This window comes from Eubalaena glacialis, chromosome 20 (assembly GCF_028564815.1).
Source record: "Eubalaena glacialis isolate mEubGla1 chromosome 20, mEubGla1.1.hap2.+ XY, whole genome shotgun sequence".
Classification (NCBI taxonomy): Eukaryota; Metazoa; Chordata; class Mammalia; order Artiodactyla; family Balaenidae; genus Eubalaena; species Eubalaena glacialis.
The window spans coordinates 28,021,373-28,026,852 of NC_083735.1; the positions used below are offsets into that span (position 1 = coordinate 28,021,373).

At 37.4% G+C, this 5,480-nt stretch overlaps 1 pseudogene; it reads right to left on the reverse strand.

The window, feature by feature from the left end:
- Positions 1–2,821: 2,821 nt before the first annotated feature.
- On the reverse strand, positions 2,822–4,583 carry LOC133081274 (tigger transposable element-derived protein 1-like; annotated as a pseudogene).
- Positions 4,584–5,480: the final 897 nt, after the last annotated feature.

The following is a 5,480-nucleotide window of genomic DNA, read 5'->3' on the forward strand; positions in this document are numbered from 1 at the left end:
CTGATCGTGGCTGGGTGTTTCTGGTGACCAGCCCCCACCCAGGAGCCCCTCCAGAGTCACCTTATTAGGACAAAAGGCATTCCTATCACCCAGGAAATTCCAAGGGTGTCAGTTTGGTGTCAGGAACTGGGATGAGAGACCAAATATTAGAACAAAAGACGTTCCTAGTTCTTTAATCACTTAGCAAATTACAGGGGTTTTAAGAGTTCTGTGCCAGAAGAGAGAAGATACAGATATATTTTTTAATTATCTCACACTTCCTTCATGTAAGAGCCCCTCTGCCTCACCTTCTGGTGGAAGTATGGGCAGGTATAACCAGAGCTTGAAAGGAAGCTACAAAAATAACTCTAATGAGCAAAATCCCTGGAAAATTTATAGTCAATAATTCTTCCCTAAATGATGATGAGCTAACCAAACATACATATAAAACTCTACATATTCAGATGCATATGTCATGGAAGTTGGTGTTATTTTTCTCCTCCTTTTACCCCTTGATTTACTGTGGTCTCTGATTTCGTGGATTTGGACTGCAGTCATGTATACATAAATGTCTGGTTTACTTTCACCGATGTATCCAAAAGCTGTAACATTTGTTTCATCTTTTACTTTTGCAAACAAATCCTCTCAAATTTACTGCAGGGATTTACTTTATTTTTTTCTGCCCTTTGTTTCTTTATTTTTCCCTTCTATCCTGGCTGGTTAGAATTGGCAGCTGCTTTGCCTATTCCCGAGAGAAAATCTTGGCAAAGCTAATGATGCTGGTAGGGGTTCCATTCATTGCAGGAAAATGTCAAACAAGGTACTTAAGAAGTGGAATTGGCTAGAGAATGTGGCTGTACCTTATTATTTAGAGTGGAGGGGGAAAGGTAGGTCTGTCAATTCTTTGCATTTAAATGTCATTCTTGTCTGTTTCATGGAGTTTTATGTCAGATTGAATATAACAGATTCAGCTAGTATGAATAAATGGAGCTACTTCTGCTACTAAGTACCTTTTTCCCTCTTGTTTTAGGAGGTTATATGAAAATCTGGGCAGTCTGATGTGAAATCAAAGTGTTTTTATGCCTTATACACACACACACACACACACACACACACACACATACACACACAGAATCACAAACTCCATGTACTCTCTTGTGTCACTAACTGTATGATTTATGTGAGAATCAAATTGTGGGTACTGCCCTATTCTATAAGTATTCATCCAGAAGACATGCTTTTATCCACCATATCATCTTACACTGAACTAGTCTTTCTTCTGTCTTCTCATCTTCCTCCTTGTTACCTCCCCTCACCTATAGAAAATGTCCATCAGTATATTCACTGTCTTTTTTTTTAACATATGAAGATAATGAATCTAGTTGGTCCTTGTTGTGGAGTGAATCTTGTTACCCCAAAGAGCATATGTTGAAGCCCAAGCCCCATTGTGACTTTGGAGATAGGACCTTTAAAGAATTAATTAAGGTTAAATGAGGTCATAGGGTGGGGCCCTAATTCAATAAGACTAGTGTCCTTGTAAGAATAGGAAGAGATAGCAGAGATTTCTCACTCTCTCAGCATGCACAGAAGAACAGCCGTGTGAGGACATAGCAAGAAGGCAGCTATCTACAAGCCAGGAAGATAGGTCCCACTAGAGATCAACTCTGCTGGCACCTTGATCTTGGACTTCAAGGCTCCAGAACTGTGAGAAATATATTTCTATTGTTTAAGCCACCCAATCTGTGACATTCCGTTATGGCAATTTAAGCAGATGAATATAGTGCTCAATAGAATTCATGTTCTAAATTGTCTTCTCTCTTCTTGGAGATGAATATATTTCATGTAAACGGACTCTCTCATAGAGAGTCCTCTTAGAATTATTTTGAAATGTTTTTATATTTTTAAACTCGATTTTCAGAATACTAGACTTACAGAAATTGCAAAAATAGGACACAGAATTTCTGTATAACTCTTCACTCAGCATCTCCTAAGGTTTATGTCATATATAACCATAGTATAATTACTGAATCCAGAAAATTAACATTGGGATATATGGGATATTAGTAAATAATCTATAGACTCTGTTCTAGTTTCACCAATTTTTCAACTAATGTTTATTTCATAGTTCTGGTTCCAATTCAGGATTCCATATTGTATTTCATTATTATGTACCCTTTTCCTCCAATTTGTGACAGTTCCAGGTACTTGACACATTCGAAGAATACTGGTCAGTTGTCTTCTACAATATTTTAAAATTTAGATTTCCCTATTGTCTCAGGATTTGATTGAGGTTCTGCATTTTTGGCAAAAATAGCGCAGAAATGATGCTGTGGGCTTCTCACTTTATAACAGGGGGCACATGATGTTGATATGTCTTGTTATTGGTGATGTTGATTTTGATCACCTTGTTAAGGTAGTATCTGTCACATATCTCCACTTTACAGTTACCGTTTTTCCTTTAAAACTGCTAAGTGTCTTGTGGGGAGATACTTTGAGATTATGAAAATGTCCTTTTTTCTCATATTTTTGTCCACTAATCCATCAGTGATTCTTGTCTGCAACTGTTATGACTGTTTTCCTAGTGATCATTTTTCATTTCCATTATTCTTCCACATTGTATAATTGGAATTTTTCTAGAGAAGGGGCTTTCCCTTCTCCCTAAATTACTTATTCATTCAATTATTTATTTATATCAGTACAGTCTCATGAATATTTCCTTTATTCTTTGTGTTATAATCAGTTAGTGTCATATTTTGTCATTGTTCAAGTTGTCACACATTTGGCCATTGAAGGATCCTTCAGGTGCCTCCTTAATTTAAAAATACTTTATTGCTAAAAAGTGCTAACCTTCTTGTGAGCTTTCAGTGAGTTGTAATCTTTTTGCTGGTGGAGAGTCTTGCGTCAGTGTTGATGGTGGCTGACTGATCAGGGTGGTGGGTACCGAAGGTTAGGGTGGCCATGGCAGTTTCTTCAAATAAGACAGCAGTGAAATTGGCCACATTGATCGACTCTTCCCTTCACCAGTGATCTTTCTGTGATATGCAAGGCTGTTTGATAGCATTTTACCCACAGTAAAACTTCTTTAAATATTGGAGTCAGTCCTCTCAAACCCTGCCATGGTTTTGTCAACTAAGTTTATGGAATATTCTAAATCTTTTGCTGTCATTTCAACAGTCTTCACAGTATCTTTATTAGGAGTTGATTCCATCTCAAGAAACCACTTTCTTTACTCACCCATAGGAAGCAACTCCTCATCTCTACAAGTTTTATTGTGAGATTGCAACAATTCAGTCACATCTTCAGACTCCACTTCTAACTCTAGTTCTCTTGCTATTTCCACCACATCTGCAGTTTTTTCTTCCACTAAAGACTTGAACCCTTCAAAATCCCTGAAGTTCGGAATCACCTTCTTCCAAACTCCTCTCAATGTTGATACTTTGTCCTCTTCCCATGAATCACGAATGTCCTTAGTGGCATCTAGAATGGTGATTCCTTTTCAGAATCTTTTCAATTCACTTTGCCCAGATTCATCAGAGGAATCACTATCTATGGCAGCTATGGCCTTAGGAAATATATTTCTTAAATGATAAGACTTGAAAGTTGAAATTAGTCCTTGATCAATGGGCTGCAGAATGAATGTTGTGCTAGCAGGCATGAAAACATTAATCTCGTTGAACATCTCCATCAGAGCTCTTGGGTGACCATGTGTATTGTGAGTAAGCAGAAATATTTTGAAAGTGATCTTTTCTGAGCGGTACGTTTCCACAGTGGGCTTAAAATATTCAGTAAACCATGTTGTAAACAGATGTGCTGTCATCTAGGCTTTATTGTTCCACTTATAGAGCACAAATAGAGTAGATTTAGCATCATTCCTAAGGGCGCTAGGATTTTCAGAATGGTAAATGAGCACTGGCTTCAGCTTAAAAGTTGCCAGCTGCATTAGCTCCTAACAAGAGAGTCAGCCAGTTTTTTGAAGCTTTGAAGTCAGACATTAACTTCTCCTCTCTAGCTATGAAAGTCCTAGATGGCATCTTCTTCCAACAGAAGGCTGTTTCATTTACATTGAAAATCTGATGTTCAGTGTAGCCACCTTCATTAATTATCTCACCTAGATCTTCTGGATAACTTGCTGCAGCTTCTACATCAGTGCTTGCTGCTTCACCTTGCACTTTATGGAGATGGCTTCTTTCCTTAAACCTCATGAACCAACTTCTGCTAGCTTCAAACTTTTCTTCTGGAGCTTCCTCACCTCCCTCAGCCTTCATAGAATTGAATAAAGTTAGGAACTTGCTCTGGATTAGGTTTTGGCTTTAAGAAATGTTGTAGCTGATTTGATCTTCTATCCAGACCACTCAAATTTTCTCCGTATCATCAGTAAGTCTATTTTGCTTTTTTTTTTATCGTTTGTGTGTTCACAGGAGGAGCACTTTTAATTTCCTTCAAGAACTTTTCCATTGCATTTATAACTTGGTTAGCAAGAGACCTAGCTTTTGGCCTATCTCAGCTTTGGACATGTCTTCTTCACTAAACTTAATCATTTCTAGATTTTGATTTAAAGTGAGAGATGTACAATTCTTCCTTTCACTTGAACACTTAGAGGCCATTGTAGGATTATTAATTGACCTAATTTCAATATTGTGTCTTAGGCAATACAGAGGCTGAAGGACATGGAGAGAGATAGGGGAAAGGCCAGCTGGTGGAGCAATCAGAACACACATAACATTTATCAGTTAAGTTCATAATCTTGTACCGGCATGATTCCTGGCACCTCAAAACTACAATAGTAACATCAAAGATCACTGATCACAGATCACCATAACAAATGCAATAATAAAAAAAAAGTTCGAAATATTGTGACAATTATCAAAATGTGACATAGAAACACAAAGTGAGCAAGTGCTGCTGGGAAAAAAAAATGGTGCCATAGACTTGCCTGATGCAGAGTTGCCACAAACCCTCAATTTGTAAAAAATGCAATATCTGCAAAATACAATAAAGTGAAGTGCAATAACACGAGGTCTGCCTATTTATTCACATACACGTAGATATAGCCTTGTCCATTTTCTTATCTGTAACTTCTTTTTCCAACATTGAGAAACGTGGCTTTCATTACCTACTATATATTTACTTATCTTCTCAATCCTAATATATACATAAATTAGTTTTAGAGCCATATCCCCATGAAAATCAGATTTACTAACAAGAATGCCATGTCAGTGTACAGTTCTTTTTGTTGTAATCTTTATAGCATATAATCACAGTCTTCTTTTCCAAAGTTATGTAGGTCAATTCTTCTCTTTCCCTTGCCTTTCAATGTAATTATCTCATTCAGGTTATTCAGGCATAACACAAAGTCATTTGTTACACTTTGAATTCCATTTGGGATCTCCCCAGCATCCTGGTTGGTTTCAATTATTTATTTGTTTTGGAGGAAGGGGATCCCATCACCAAATTCTGATGTGGTGGTAGTAAGGCGGAGGAACCCTCCCCTCAGATCTAGC